Source organism: Mytilus edulis, chromosome 8, assembly GCF_963676685.1.
Source record: "Mytilus edulis chromosome 8, xbMytEdul2.2, whole genome shotgun sequence".
Classification (NCBI taxonomy): domain Eukaryota; kingdom Metazoa; phylum Mollusca; class Bivalvia; order Mytilida; family Mytilidae; genus Mytilus; species Mytilus edulis.
In genome coordinates this window covers 78,252,298-78,270,420 of record NC_092351.1, presented here as the reverse complement: position 1 = coordinate 78,270,420, position 18,123 = coordinate 78,252,298, and the positions used below count along the sequence as shown (strand labels likewise).

General features: G+C 32.5%; 1 long non-coding RNA gene across 1 annotated transcript in view; it reads right to left on the bottom strand.

Annotated features, from left to right (window-relative positions):
• Positions 1-12,787: 12,787 nt before the first annotated feature.
• LOC139486331 (uncharacterized) overlaps positions 12,788-18,123 on the bottom strand; it is a 15,685-nt gene continuing 10,349 nt past the window's right edge. The window contains exon 2 of the long non-coding RNA XR_011655549.1: positions 12,788-13,639. This is a non-coding gene — a long non-coding RNA (uncharacterized lncRNA). The remainder of the gene's footprint in view (positions 13,640-18,123) is intronic.

Genomic DNA, 18,123 nt, shown 5'->3' with positions numbered 1-18,123 from the left:
ACTTGCAGTACTGGTTTTATTATTATTTTAAAATCCATTATTATACAGAATTACAAATTATATTAGAAATTGTTTGAGTGCAAAATATATCAAATTTATATGTTGTAACTGACGTTTTAAAACGCTAATACTAAAAAGATATGTTAATTGAAAAAAAAATATATAATAAAAATATGAAAATAATGAGGTATTTTGTAAACAAATGTATCATGTGTATATAATTTCATGTACCGTAGTTAACATTTAAGAAAGTCAATACCTTTATTATGGACATGTAAACAAAACCATTTGATATGTTTTATTGTTTTATTATATGAACTTATTGTATAACCAATATTTTAATTTCTGCTTCCTCATACTGTAATATTGTTAAATTCAATACATATACAATTTCAATTTCAATTGTAAATGTTCCTCTTTTCTTCTTGGTTATCACTACATTAGTACTTGAATACTTAAAAACGTTTTACGATAGCTTTTTAAATTCAATGTTGACAAACGATGAAGATGATAGTAATAGAACATGTAAAATACCTGAATTGAGATACAATAACTTCATGATATAAAAACAAGGATCCAGAAAAGAAGAGAAAGTTAATAATTCACAAATCACTACACTCCATGTACATAAGATATATAGACTGATAAGACCATTAAGTCTTCAACAGTATTATCGATTACATGTTTAGTTTGCAAGTGTATATACTTAACGTATTTTTTTCAATTATCTGCAAAACTCGTAGAGAACTGTTTTATTTGACTAAATCTAATAATCATCTACCTTTCCTTGTATAAGAACTTCCAACTAACGCATTTATAATATCCGATACAGAAGCGATAATGTAGTTGAGACGGATACATGAGGTAGTTTTTATTGTTCTCGAAATATCTTCTTTCAGACTCAATTTTTATGTTGCATTTGCATTCCATAGCAATCTTTATATCAATGTTCAGCAAAGCCCATATCGCATAGTTAGCTAAGGCGCTTAAATGACAAAAAGCGGTTTGCTGGTGTACAAAATAATAAATGATACACAGCAATACACGACACATACTGATGTATAGGTTCATTATTTCCCAGATTGCACAAAAAATGACCATTATTCAATCCCCTTACCTTACTAACCATGTTGAATATTATTGTCAATTTCAATCGTTATCCGTCGTCTGTCGATCGTTCGACCACAATCCTATTATAATTGAGACTACCGTCAAGGCTAACCAAACAACAGAGTTGGATAAAGTAAAAGCACAATAATACTGAACTCAGAGGAAAATTCAAAACAGAAAGTTCCTAATAAAACAAAAAAAAGAAAAGGTCAAACACATAAAACGAATGGATAATAACTGTCATATTCCTGACTTGAGAGAGACATTTTCTAATGTAGAACATTGTGGATTGAAACTGATTTTAAAGCTAGCTTAATCTATTACTTGTATGGCAGTCGCATCAAATTCCATTACATTGACAACGATGCATGAACAAAACAAACTGACCTAAAATGTAAAAATCATCATTTTGCTCTCAACCTAATCTCTAAAAGTACATAAACATATAACAAAGAAGCACAACATAGCATACAGACCAGTCATATTAGTAAACATTAAAGACAAGAATAGACAAATATACCATAGTACAATAACACAATGACGGAATGTATACAGAGCCACGTAATACATGTAACGAAGAAACATAAAAAGTCATATAGACCAAGCACCAACAAAAATGAAAGAAGAGCAACAAACAAGTCTTCGAAGTAACACAAAAAGGCATATAGACAAAGCACATAAGCAAATGAATGACAAGATAACGAGAATATCATTTACAATAGTTGCAGAATGTACAAGTAATTAACACAAGTATCTTAGTACCATTAAAACAAATATCGTAAAAAGATGCACATATATTAAACCTCTTCCATTGTTTTCTTATTTTCTTATTTTATTTATGTATGCAGGTATTGTCGTGCATTAGATAACCCACTTAACGTAACAGAACATCTGACAGGACATAACTATTTCAAATATCAAGTCAATCCTATCGTTCATGTTAACAGAAACAGGACACGACCTCTCTTTCATCAACAGGACAAAATCTAATAAAGAATTTAGCATGACCGCATAAGTCTCATCCGCATGAAAGTTATTGATTGATATTTTTTGGTGAAACTTTAGTGCATAGAAAACTATGTGTTTTCTAGGAATATCTTGTTGAAAGTAACTTCCTGCATGACTGTCCCTTTGGTATCTTTCGTTCCTCTTTTATCCGAGTCATTGCTGTCAATTAACGCCACAGTATCATAAAACACTGTCCAGTTACAATGACAATTACTTTTTTGTTTCTTAAACTATCTAATCAAATGTTTCATAATATGCGTGTCACGCCACTTGCACGCGGGTGTTGAAAATTCTAATTTAAAACAAACAGTGTAATTTATCTTCCTTTCCTTCCGTTACCTTTACTCATACTCTAGTCATTTAACATCATTTAAAAAACGATGTTATAGATAGGAGGGGAATGTAATTTAAGCATATTAAAAAGAAGATGTGGTATGATTGCTAATGAGACTACTCTCTACATGAGACGAACAGACACAGAAAATACATCGTTAGTTCATCGTATGACCTTCAACAATGAGCAAAGCCCATACTGCATAGTCAGCTATAAGAAAAAATCGAAATGACAAATTTAAAACAATTCAAACGAGAAAACTAACGGCTAAACTTATGTAAAAATTAATGAACGAAATATAAATATGTAAGATATCAACAAACCACAACAACAGATTTTCGATCTGAATTTAGAACACAGTAAAGTGTTTTGGACCAATGAATGCACAACTTTTCACCCTCTTAATGGTGAAGAATGACGCGAAACATGTTATTAGTAGCTGATTACCTTATTGTTCTGTGAAATATACAAATGACCATTTACTGTAGCAAAAATTGCCTTTGGACATTAGGAAAGAGTGTTGAAAGAAGATTTTACCACCTTTGGTTTTTTGAATAAACATTAATGATTTGTTTGAATATAAACAAAAATGAATAAATTTTTAATACACAATAAATTCAAATTTCCACACAATATCTTTTTCCATTTTTGATAATAGCAACAATGTTTATTGAATTTGGCACATTTATTGTCATTGTACTGTCATTGTTTTCTTTGTTTTCACCTTTATTTTGATCATTCTTGGGAACAGACAACTCAGTTTCCTTCTTCATGTACTTATTTACGGACAGCGGCTATAATGCCTTGCTTACATTATCCTGCAATGTTTCCAATGGACGCTTATATTGTCTAGGGCCGACGATCAGTGACCAGTTGAATCAGTAAATCCTGTATTAAAGAGCGCAGTACAGCAAGTGACTTTTCCAAAATGATTAGAAATATTTCGATCTGTCATCGAAATTCCAGCAGCCTTGAATAGTTCCTTCATTGTACAAGATAAAGTGTTTATTCCTATAGGCTGCACACTGAAGCGGATTGAACCATTTGAAGCTTAATGGGGTAGAGGCTTACGGTAAAATCTACCCTCACGTGGAATTAACGATAAATACTTTTCAAAAATCTTTACTAGGCATCAAGGATTCGTTGGATCACTTTTCTACGTTATACGTTTAACATCAATATTTCTATCGTTAAGGCCACCTTGTACATTTTTAAATAGCCCCTCGGTATAATGCAGTTACTTTCTACCATTCGCATCAACGGAAATACGATATTGATTTACGTCAAGTTCTTTATGTTCGTCAAGAGCACGAAAAATTTATTTGTTGAAAAACAGTAAAATCAACAGATACGCATATTCCGGACGAAAACCTGTTTGAATCATTGAAAGTACTTTATGCTGGAAATTTTATGTCTTGTGTTTCTTGTGTTTCTTGTGTTGTGTGGCATCTGTCACAATTAGAAATACGTAATATTTTATTTGTTTATTGACAAAAAGTAAACATAGTATATATGCATATTCAGGATGAAAACATGTTTGAACCATTGAAAGTACTTTATGATGGAAAATTGTCTGTATTGTGTTTTTTTGTGTTGTGTGGTTACTGTCACGCTTACAAAAACTTTATATCTCATTCATTTATTGACAAACAATAAATTTAATGTAAAGGACAAAACAATAAGACAAATTAATAAATAAAAGTACCAATTTCAGTTAAACAAGTTCAGAATTTGTTTTTGTAAAATCTTAACTATGCACTTAATTAAATATAAACACCAGGTGTCTACGGCTAAAACATAACAAACACGGTTGTATCTATATAAAAAAAGTAGCAAGTTGATGCATCTCAACCGTAGCCCCCTCCCTTACCCCATTTCCACTCACCTTTGAAATTTAAAAATGTAAGCATACCGTTGAATGCCTGATGCAATCTGGACCATTGAATTAGGCGGATAAGGGCTGCTATCCATGTGTCTACTTTCTTGAATAACGTATGTTATGCAATAGTTTTAAAGTTCATTTGAAAGGCAGTTATAATCACTGGGTATTGAAGCACCACCGTCATCAAATGTCTCTCTGCACAAATTTCTTTCTAAAGTCCCAGCAACACAGACTCTTCAAGCCCACTTGTTGTTTTTTTTTGGTTTTCTTAGAGATAGCCTTAAGAATTTTTTCTTGAAAATCCAAATCGGACATTGAAGCCGAAAATCGACGGGTAGCAGCAGCATCACACACGACAGGCTCGGTTTCAATTGTCACTAAATCCTTGGTAGGTAAAAGCATGATATCAAATTCGGACACTTCTTCATGCAATTTAAAATTACCAATTCCAACATGTTTATTCATTATACGATTTCGGTTTCGTACTTATTTATTCCTGAAGACAAAGATTATTATTCTCTTACATATACCAAATATCTGATTGAATTAGCTATCTAGAATTAAACCATTTTGGTGACGTCAGCCTATTCATTTACCGTGGATTCTTTTTCTATAATCAACGCTTCCTGAATCCGTCGCTGAAATGGACTCACCAAATTATATTCAATTGTTTTTTTTGTGTGTCTTATTTTATTAAGTTTGAATTGGCCAATATACTAATTTCTGTTCACTAATGGAATTATTTTAAAAACTTACCTCTATTTTTTGTCATTTCTATAAGCCTTCACTGGGAATCGTCCATGAATTATGTTACGTGTTACTAACATCAACATATCGACGAAACCTCTCGGCTACCAATAGGTTACGATTTAATTGTCTAATTTATATATATAAATGAATAAATAAAAAAATATATGATATACATTGGTACAACGGACACACAGGGATTGTACCTTCGCCCTGTATGTATACGAAAGTTGAATTGGTAGAAATACATTAACTCGACAGATGCAAATATGACTAAGCATACAGATACACACGTCTGAATATCTAATTTGATAGCATTTTAGAAAATGTTTACCAAACAACAGTCAATGTACGGTTAGGGGTGGGTTAGGTGCTCGCTAACATGTTTAATCCCGCCATATTCTGTATGTGCCTGTCTAAAGCCATGAGCTTGTAATCAGTGGTTATATATATTTATGGACCTTTTCAAGGGTTCATTAAGTACACGAGACATTGGATCGTATATTCCCATTCGTCCTTTGTCGATATTCTATGTATACTTCTTAATATTAGTCAGACCATACCCTGTATAACCCCGATACAGATGAAACCGGACGTTGACGCGTTCGAATCGAACACATCGTGTAACACTGAGTTCATACAGTAAGAAATTAATACTTTTAAAGAAAATCCAATATCTATTCTTCGGATATTTTGCTCCAATGTATTCTTTGCCATAATACTCATTAGTTACTAAAAGGTTTTTCAAATATGAGTATTTTGAAAAAGTATGCATACGGCCCAGACCTCACGCGTACGGTCCAAATACTCATACGGTCTGGAACATATTCACTGACTAATACTTTAGATACATGATTTACCTTTTAGTTTTAATTCGCTTCAGTTACTACAATTACTCCTTTGTCGATATTTTATGTAATATGGTTTTTGTGCCTTGTACCGACATTTTGAGTTGAGCCAATTGCAACTGTACATAGTTTTTTTATAAGTTGTGCTGTTACACCAGTGTCCCAGGTTAAGGAGAGGGTTGGGGCTCACATGTTTAATCCCGCCGCATTTTTTCCGTGTCGGTTCTACGTCATGGGCCTGTATATCATAGGTTATATAGATATTTTCTTTGATAAATAATCCATAAGTTATAAATAAATAACCATTAGTTTTCTCGTTTTTATTTTTTCACATTTTTTTATATATTGGTGTCTTTTATAGCCGACTATATGGTATAGGTTTTCCTCACTGTTTAATATTATACATTGGACTATTATAATTGCTTTATTCACCCACTTTATTTAAACTTTGGTGGAAAGTTGTATCACTGGCCATCACACCACATCTAAAAAGCTTTATATGTAAAAAAAACAACAACAAAAAAAAAAAAAAAAAAAAAACACCCATAGATAAAGCAGTTTGAATGCCATCTAAGGCATTCGGCAAACTAAGTTCAACGATCTCCTATGTATGCTTTCGTTTATGCGAATTTGGACCAACATCAGCATTTTGAAGAGCCTCAAATTGTGAAAAGGAAGTCATTAATGTTTTAATGACTGTTCTATACTTTTTGAAACTTTATTTCCTCTGGAATATATTTATTAACTGTTCATTTCATCTGGAATAACGTTGAAAGTCCCAATTTTCAATAGAAACATTCCTATCAGATGTACGCTGGTTAAACACTGCAATTTTGGCTTTGGGTGACTGGTGATTTAAGTTCAACTATTTTGACTAATTTAACGGATAAATATTTACAATAAAATACAAAAAAAAAGGGTCGCGACATCATATCGAATACCTTGACAAGTAAGTGATTTGTGACGGTTTTTGTCAACGAACTGTACAGTGATTTTTTTTAAACGCACAACGAACGCGACACATTTGGTGGAACGAACAATACAGTAAGAGAAAACTTATTTACTATGATATTGCGTTTATCCTTAGTTCTAGGGAGCATTTGAAGGCACGTAGTAATTCAAAGTATAGTTATTTGTCATTGCTTAATGTATTAAAATACGCAAAGGTGTATGCACGAAAAGATATTCAACATTGTTTATCTCATAAAACGTATGAAATTGCACCATGTCTGTGCGTTTTGTATCTAGCAGTTTTATCACACGTTATATGCAATATCTAAAACTAACAACAATTGTATAATTGAATAAATAAACTAGCATGCAAATTGACATATTTATATATACTCAAATAAGTTCTAGAGAGGCATTCTAAATTGTTGTCATCCTAAATATTGTCCTGATTATCGCTTCGAACGCGTCAACGTCCGGTTTCATTTGTATCGGGGTTATACGGGGTGACCTTTCTATATACAATAAAAAGCAATCGTAAAGTATCAGTTGGTAGCCGCGAGGATTCATGGTTAAGCAAATGAGTTTGAACTTCCCGGTATCATTTCGAATCCTTGTATTCTTTGTGATGTCCCTATTCTCTGGTTGTCCTTGTTTTTTTCCTTGTTCTGTAAGTTATTGTGGATATTTTGTTTAATAAAAGAGAGTTTGGTCGTTTGTTGGCGGATCATTGTTGACTATTCCTCATGTTTGAGACGAAAATGTTAACATTCTAGGTGTCCATTTTTTGTTAAATAAATTAATATAGTATGATTTCATATGTTATTATCCAATTCCTATTCTAGAAAATCGTGATGTGATTAGAATTAGGCTTCTTGCTAGAAATTTCGGACACATGCTTTATATTTATATTAAATATGTGTTCTTTGTCAAGTTGTTGTTCCCGTCTTTTACACATTCCACATTTCAATTCTCAATTTTATCAGAAATATGATCAAATATGTCTCATTTTGTCAAAACAGATTATATTCAGATGCCTGACAAATAAAGATCTTTAAGGTCAGATGTGTTGTGTTATATATGTATTGTTTTAACCATTTTATTGTGATATATGATTTATTTTAATGCATCGTATGTCACGATAACTTAAATATGTAAACTCACTAACAATACCTTCTAATGAAGAATAGGCTTTAATTTTGAAAAGACATTTAAACAATAGTTTGAGTTATAGCCATATATAGCTTGCTGTTTGAAGACCGTTCTTTGACCTTGGTTGTTTACTTCTTACACACTGCGATTTGGTTAGAGTGGTGTTATATTTTTTGAATATTTGTGTAGCTTTATCGATATATTTCAGACATTGCTAATAAGAGATTAACGCTGTTCCATAAGTATCGATTGATACAACTTTCAATATTAAAAACAATGATTCAAAATAAGGTTTTTGTGCTATTTTAGTGTTATTCTTTTGTAAATATTTTCATAAATGTAACAGTTTGAAACTACTGTATTCATATGGATAACATATACAATAAAATTATTTCTGCAATTCTCACATTTTTCATTATTTAATAGATGGTTAACTGGAATGGTAACGTGTCATTCGTTATACATGTTATAAAACAAACAACTGCATTAGTGTTTTTTTTTTGTTCGCAGAGCAGGAGACGCTAAGACAATGAATACAACATGTACCGTTCACGTAAGAATCCATTCGGTTACATGATATTGCATACTTAACGATTAAGCGGTTAAGCGAAATTTCAAAACTCTGGTACCTCTATTTTAGCATAATAACAATTGTCATGTTTCAAACTGTTATAAGGATAATCATTAGATATTGATCATCCGTGCAAAGCCATACAGCTGCAAATGTATTGGGCAGTACTGCATGAGTGCACTTTGTTGTGGGATCTCCTGTCATCATGATTGTTACATTTCATTATGTAATGATGTTAATTTCAGAAGGACGCGAAATTGCTGTTTGCCAATCAAAATAACGTATCATAACGAAACAAAAACATGCAATGTTATTATATAAAAGTTAGCGGTACCGCCATCCTTTGTACATCAATCATGTTGGTTTTCTATTAGGAATTGTTAAACACTTTCTCATGTCAAAAAACTTGTATAGCTTGAGATACTGTTGAATACGTCAGTGATTCCAAACTACATTAATGTACAGTAATTTTATTATTACGTTATTAACATAATTATGTGTAAGTTATGAGGCCATGCAATTTATTTTTTTCTGTTGTTTGCTTAAATTTTAATGGAAAATATTTCAAATATATACAGAACGAAAACAAATAAATAATCCGCAAACTGAGTCGACCAAGATGAATGAAAGAGTTTTGGACTTTCACTGGAAACCACAGTACGTTGGAAATAGTCAACTTCTCCACCTTGAACAAACCTTATATGGGCCCTAATAGTTGTTAAAAACATACTGTAATATTCATAGGGGATGCCAATTTTAGTATACGAGCACTGTTAGGCACGTAAATAGAAGAAATCAGAGACCAAAACATTCAGAACACCAATAACGATGTTGATTTCGCTGGGTATATATTCTGAAGTATTTAAAGAGTTTTTCTCCTATAGTTGTTTGATCCGAACCCTTTAATCCGAACTCAGCAGTATCTCCTTTTTGACCAACACGTATACCAGCTGATACAACCACAGGGTACTCCGCTCTAGTCGAAAAACAAAACGTTTTCATATTCGGATTTGCTTCGCATGCTTTAACAAAGTCCCAATTGGGGTTTGCAGGGGGCAGACGGACACCACAGCCTGAACAACCTTCAATTCCATTTGCTTCTGCACTTTGATCCATTGATCTGTAATTACAAATAGTGTAACAGCACCAACAGTTAGTTGAGATCAACAAATCTAAAAATACTTAAAATTACATTTATTTAGCTAGAATCATAAAAACACGATTTCTATCAAGTTTTTCTTTAATTTACCACTCAGTGAGTGCACTTTATTTTTGGGATCTCGTGTCATCATGATTGTTACATTTCATAATGTAATGATGTTAATTTCAGAAGGACAAATACATCAAATACGTGTGTGTGTTTATTTCTTCATAAACTTTTAGTAGAGAAAGACGTTACAAAAATATATTCATTATGAAGTATGCTAAAAAAAAAATTAAACTTAACAAATGACTTCTAGCAGTTACTGACATGCCAGCTCTAGATTTCAATTAAACTGATTGAAAGGATATTTCTGCATCATATGAAAATCAAGAACTATCCCCCCCGGGTTCGGTATCATACCATCATAGAATACATGAGAAGAACATAACCCACATCATGCCAACAACTGTTTTTTTTTTTTTTATTAATGTGTTTATTTTCGATGCAAAGAGAGTTAATTTCCAGTACACAAAGACATTTATATATTGCGAAAAAAAGAAAAGAATACAAATTGACTAGTTGTAAAAAAAATCAGATATACATCCATGCTTTTTGCTTTCTAATGAAATCAGCACAAAGATCAGACACTCCCTCAATAAAAACCTCGTTCACGTGCTTGTTATTAGGGAGTAACTATCCAGTGTTAACTGTGTTTAATATTGTATAAATTTGAATTAAGGTGGTATGGGAGTCTAAAATAAAAATGATAGAATTTGTTCATACTTTGCCAAAACGTAGTATCTATTGATATATGGTTAGAAATATAATAAAAATGATAATTCACCGTGCATTTTCTAAAGCTACAGGTTGTTGAAAAAGGAATCATTTTGTATGAATTATACAGGAAAAAACACCATTTTGTGATAAGAAACTAAACTAAATAATAGAATTGTAAAATAAATTAGGAAACGACAGCTTTCAGACAAAGCTTTGAGAATATCAAAAGAAAAGATAGGGTCACCGTACATTTTTTCCGGCTAAAATACAAAATAGGAAAATTTCATGTAGATGCCTTCAGAAAATGCACTATTTTAGAGTTACCTCCCCTTAAAATGCCAATTTAAAAACATTGAAAAACAACCAAAAATAATCTACACCTGTATAAATATTAGTTTTTCACATTCACATTAGATATCTGCATTCCTGAATCAAATTTTGCTAACTGGATAGAACATCTGGACCTTAGATTCTCTTTTTTTTACAATCCAAGATGGAGAAAGACTCCCATACCACCTTAACATGTATTAATTTATCATTGATACCTGTATATACAGGAATCTGATGTTCAGAAGTTGTCGTTTGTTCATGGGGCCCTTTATAGCTTGCTGTTCGGTGTAAGCCAAAGCTCCGTGTTGAAGGCCATACTTTGAACTATAAAAGTTGACTTTTACAAATTGTGATTTAGAAGGAGAGTTATCTCATTGGCACTCATACCACATCTTCTTATATCTATTTATGACCATAGTCTATCCATATGCTGGTAAATAGATAATGTATCATCTCGCTTGTTAACTCTATGTCTGATTTCAGTAATTCTATACTGATGTTATCTATGCCTGGTACTTTACCATTTTTAAGTTGTCTAATTGTCTTTTTAATTTCATTTTTGCATACAGCTTCTGTGTCTATTTCAGGCGGTTGAATGTCAGGTAAATCCTCGTTTGTCTAATTTCAGTCCTATTCAGGACATATTTTGAAGTGTTCTGCTAAACAATCAAACAATCTAACTTTTCCATGTCTGTAGTTAGTAGCTTCCCCATTTCGATAGTACTGGTGCATTTTGTAACGTGAGGAGAGTGTGACTCCATCTTTACATTAGGCATCACATCAAATGTCCCCTTACTGTTCCAGCATGGCTGTAAACTTGATACAACCAGCACAGCAAAACAAATGCCCCAGTTTGGCAAAGGTGTTACTGCAGGTAAATTGCAGACCTGAAGTGACCATATACTTATTTTCCAGTCACGCATCGGGAGGGGGAATATCGATGATTCCACCTCCTATCAATTTAATGTTTTGGTTTCTTGACGCAAGACATTTAGTGACCTAACAGTATTTGTACATTGTCGGAAAATATTTAATTAATTTTTAAGAGCAGGTCAACAAGCGAGACTGGCTAATCGTTTTCTCCTGTGTAGTAGCAAGTAAAAATACATTTTATATTTCCTATGTTCACATATTATTAATTTACTGCAATTTACCTTGCGGTACATGAATCTTACGTTGTTAAACCTAAATCGTGTTCTCTGATTTTTCAAAATTCGAACTAGTTTGAATGGAAACCGCGAAAAGAACCCCAAAATTAACTTTTACTCATGACAAAGAGAAATATTAACATGACCTCTCGCTAACAAGGAAACCGTTAAATACGAGACTTGAATTGCGAAAGTACAAAAAGGCAAAAAATGTATATGTGTACATGTAATTGGTACAATCGTTTCCTGATTGCAGGAGAAAACGAAATACACGCATATAGAAAACAAATTTTGTAAAAACAAACACGCATTGATCTACAAATTAAGCATGATGATGAGCGTACAGTTAGAAATATTGGCCACATTTAAACTTCTCGCTACATTGAAGACCTGTTGATGACCTTCAGCTGTTGTTTTTTCTGTGGTCGGGTTGTTGTCTCTTTGACACATTCTCCACTTCCATCTTCAATTTTATGTTAAACAATGCTTCGGATTGAAGATTTAGCAGTAGATATTTAAATAATCTAAGAATCATAATTAAAAAACACAGATGGTTTGATATACCTTATCATACTGTTTTTTTAAGTTTATATTTCACTGTATGGTTAATGGTGGTGAACCAATAGGAAGGGGTTTAGTTGAAAATGTTGACGACACTGATTTATATCGTCCTCTTTTCTTTAGTGAATCTTTACAGAATATGATAATGCAGTAGTAGCTAACCAGTGGTTTAAGACTGGAGAGTTATATTGCTTTTCCATATGGTGATAGCAAAGTTACAATTCAAATTTGTTTTGTACATGTTTAATTGTCACATCGAAATGTAGATGACAACGAAATAAGTGGTTGTATATACATGTGTGTAGCAGGGAACATATTTATACGATTTTGGTCTTAGTACAGGTATCAATTAAAACATGTATATTGATATGCAATTTAATAAATGTAAAGTGATAGTTTAGTCAAGATTTGTTCTAATTGCAAGTGTTATCATTAAACATGTCTTGTGCGTGCACTTAATTCTAAAATTAAGTTCTTGTTTATGATTCAATGGTTACATTTTACATTTTACATGAGCATGATAACAAGGAACAAACAATGCATACAGTATAAGTCTATAATTCATTGTCAAATGCAAAGTAGCAAACATGCATGCCATGATCACATATCGAAGATTTGTTTATCTATACTCATCAGGAACAAAATGTGAAGCTTATTGTGAACCCATCTGTACGAGTTTCATATCTTTTGATATAATTTTTCCTTTTCCACTTAGTTCAAGGAAAACAGATGTCGCAATTTTTGGTCTGTTAATAGCAAAACATTCAGAACACCAATAACGATGTTGATCTCGCTGGGTATATATTCTGAAGTATTTAAAGAGTTTTTCTCCTATAGTTGTTTGTACCGAACCCTTTAATCCGAACTCAGCAGTATCTCCTTGTTGACCAACACTTATACCAGCTGATACAACCACAGGGTACTCCGCTCTAGTCCAAAAACAAAACGTTTTCATATTCGGATTTGCTTCGCATGCTTTAACAAAGTCCCAATTGGGGTTTGCAGGGGGCAGACGGACACCACAGCCTGAACAACCTTCAATTCCATTTGCCTCTGCACTTTGATTCCCACCCATTGATCTGTAATTAAATATAGTGTAATAGTTAGTTGAGGTCAACAAATCTAACAATTAGTGTTTATGTCGCATGTTTACTTTGAATATTGAATTATTTGCCTTGTTTTCTCTCATCTACAGTGTGTTCTAAACGTGCAAACATTTTATATTACGAAATCAAATGATAGATAGCACAAAGAATAAGTCAAGGTTTATTTTCTTGTTATCATTGTGTTATGTATATCCAATATATATTTTCAGATTTTTTGTCATGTGACAATAACCTCTTCATGTCTTAAGTTTAGTCATATTGATATGTTTATTGTTTAAAAAGGTTTAAGTGACATTAATATGAATAACTTTTCAATATGTGTTTTGCATAAAAACTACTGATTAAACTGCGGGTGATTTTCAATATGTTCTTTTCCTAATCTTTGAAGTTATATTTCACCAGCGCGTGGCTTTTAAATATTCCACTTATATGATAATCTCGGGCCTGCCATTCATATCATACATTATTTAAAAAGGATACTTCTGAACTACCGATTTCCTTAAGTAATGGTGAAACCATCTCCTTTTAAAGTGATGCATACGTTTAAATAACTCAAGATTGTATGATTCAGGACATGACAGAGTAATTAAAAATAATGTATAATTCGTATGCTAGATGAGTGTTTCCTTTGCATCAGGTTGCAGTTGCAAAAGAACCAAAAACAGTTGAAAGGTCAATTGAATGACAATTTGGCCTTTTATAGCTTACTATGTGGTATGGGCTTTGTTCATATTCAAAGGCTGTACCATGACTTAAAGTTGTTTATTTCTGTGTAAGTTGGTCTCTTGCGGAGAGTTTTCTCATTGGCAATGAAACCGCATCTTCTTTTAAAGTGTAGACTGCATGGCATATAAATTATAAAATATGCAGCGTTAACAATGTACTTACCTTAGATTTGTTTATTTTCCATGTATCAATGCAAGTTATATTAACGATTGAAGTATAACGTTATAAATAGTGGTCTTGTATTTTGATGAATATCTTTAAAGTTATGAAGCATGCAAATTCTGAGTAAGTTTAAATATCTGAATGTCGGAAAACATCTTCATAAGGTTAACATTTTGTATTATGTTACACGTTTAACATTATTTGAATGTAAAAATTCTGGGAAGACTATGGTAAGGCTTTCGAAGAATAATGTATTGTTTGTAACAATTAGTTTTCTTCATATTTAAACATGTTTTCGGATTTTTCAAATAATATTTACAAAGAATCATACAACAAAATCGCATCTACGGGTTAGTATGTAGCTTGGACAATTGACAACATGTCTAAGTTTAAAAAGACAAAATTTAATGAAAAATTACAACATACATGCCTTTAATAGGTACGTTGATATTCACTTATATACTTGTGAATGACGGATTCTTAATGGTTATGCTGAAATCGTCTCTTTAAAAGTTGTTCATTGGTACAAATTATATAAACAAATACAATATGTATATGATATATGTGACATAGGTGTCTGTAACCGTGTCCTGTTTATTGATATGCTGCTTTTTGTAATCCTGGAATGCTTATTCCGTTATAAAACTCAACCAGTCCACAGGAAGACATGTTAACTTACCTGAATACATTACATTGACTCCGAGGATAAGTTTTTGTTCTTATTCCTAAATGTACCTTTGTTGAAGAGAGACTAACAAAAACCATTTTTAAGTTTTTGATTAGACCATGTCAGGTATCGAACGTAACCGTTCGCAACGCACACATACCCGTTGAAAGACCATGTGCATGACGTGATTGAATTCCATATGAAATCATAAAATTCGCACATTTGTTTCATCGAAAAAAAACCAACTTAGTCTATTTTAATGTTTATTTCGTGTGAAATAAGGCCGTGTTCACATTGACTTTAACTCGGTGTTGTGTAAGTGTAACTCACACATAAACTAAACACAAATATAAATCAATTGCTTTCAAAAAGCAATTGTAAACGGTCTTTCCCCCCTTAGAAACATGATTGTTTGTTGTGTGTGTGTGTGTGTGTGTGTGTGTTTGTTTGTTTGTTTGTTTGTTTGTTTCTGTGAGAGGTCTATATTATTCCGGGGAAGTTTCATGTTTAGTTTGGAAAGTTTTTCTTTTATTTGAGGTCCAGCGCGCGCGCCAGATTGAGGAGACACCACGTGACTTGGGTTTATAATAACGAAAACTTAGTCTTTTTATTTCTTTTTAGGTGAGGACGTTGAACAGACAACATGTATAGAGACGGAATGCACACAATGTAATTTCTTTTATCATTGTAGGAAATTGACATTTTGATCACAGGTCACGGGCAGTGCATGTTTTGGATTTAATCGATCCGGTGTAACTTTAAAACACATTTAATGATTATTTTCTGATAATGTACATTTTTCAGCACCTGTTTGTAACACAGATTAGTATTTCAATCTCGGAGCGGACATTTTATTGTAGGTTTTTACTGAGATTTACGGACCTAGCAAGCGATTTTTACGGTATTGCCATTTCTTTTCTCTAGGAAAAGTCTTGAGAGATATCTGCACCAAGTTTTGTTTATGAACCTTTATTACATGTATGCCCTGCTGACTGCAAATTTTGAGGTCGATTGGACTTGTAGTTTCAGAGTACATGTGGATTTTTTTTCAGAAGAGACGTAAGAACAATATTAAATTTCAATTTTTCTTGAATAATTGAGAGTTTGTTCCTTCACTATACTGTCATAAATAAACAGTCATACATATTGATTGATTGATTGATTGATTGATTGATTGATTGATTGATTGATTGATTGATTGATTGATTGGTTGGTTGGTTGGTTGGTTGGTTAAACACGTTGGATAGGGTCAATTGAAACAGCGAAAAAGAAACAGAAGATCTTGGACCCTATATTAAACACATGAAACGGAAACATGATTGATTGATTGATCATGATCATGATCATGATTGATTGCTTGATTGATTGATTGATTGATTGATTGATTGATTGATTAGTTGGTTGGTTGGTTGGTTGGTTGGTTGGTTGGTTAAACACGTTGGATAGGGTCAATTGAAACAGCGAAAAAGAAGCAAAGAAGATCTTGAACCCTATATTAAACACATGAGACGGAAACATGATTGATTGATCATGATTGATTGATTGATTGATTGATTGATTGATTGGTTGGTTGAGTGATTGATTGGTTGGTTGGTTGGTTGGTTGGTTGGTTGGCAGGCTTTATATAAACCATCAATGGGGATTATGTCCCTTACACAATGGTAAAACCAATGCAGTCGAAATGTAACAAAGTTGCCCCTTGAGGTACCAAACATTTTTCACTATGAAAATTTTCTGTATCTATAACCGTTCAAAAGTTATAGGGAAATCAAAGACCAATAAAAATCTAAAATACGACCTTGACCTTTGACCTTGACCTAATTTTCGTTTTTTTGGACCAAGGATCTCAAATCAAAAGACCCGAGGTCTCTATCACATATGGTTTTCCAGTTTAAAATACATTTCAAAATTTCAAAAACAAAAGGGGAATTAACTCTCATATGGAATCTCTATAAGGCTTAGGTAAAAAAAAAAACAGAACGTCCTGAGGATGTAACGCGCCATTTTTAAAAATAAATTTGTCGGTTTCTTAAACGGTTGTGAAGATTAAGCGATAACAAAAAAAAACAGTGTTCGGGGAGATAACTCTTATATGGGAAATTATTGGGTTTCGCGGTGTCAGTTTCAAAAGCGCATAAACTGTTCGATATCATATTTCATTTATCTAAGCGACATCTTGCGAAACAAAAAAACAGTGAAGGAAAAAAATGTTGGCGGAAGAAAAAAAATAATAATAATTAAAAACCAATTGTTCAGAGAACCATTGATGGTCTTTCCACCACTTACAACATATTTTGATGTGAAAATATTAAAAATTCAGTTGATATGTCAGTTCCTATGACTTTATAATGTCTAAATATGAATTTGGAGCATATTTAGACCAAAGGTCAAAATCTAGAACGTCCAATTAACCTATGACCTTGACCTCAATTTGAAGGTCATAGACTAAGGATCTCAAACCTAAAGACACTAGTTTCTTAATATGTATGGTTCATGAGTAATATCGCTTTACGCATAATTCTAAACATAAGAGGGGCGAAAACTCCCATTTATTGTCTACGCACCCTTTCAACCAAAATTTATAAGTAACGACATGTCGCAACTAACAATGTAGTAAAAATAATTTGTCGATAAGTTATACGGCTTTTGAAAATAAGTGAAAATAAGCCAAAATCAAAATTTATAATATGACCTTGACCTTTGACCTTGACCTTATTTTTATTTTTTTGGACCAAGGACCTCAAATCAAAAGACCCTAGGTCTCTATCACTTATTGTTTACCAGTTAGAAATGCAAATTCTTATATCAAACATAAAAGGGGGATTAACTCTCATATGGAATCTATATACGGCTTCGGTCAAAATAAAACAGCACATCCTGAGGATATAACGAGCAATTTGGA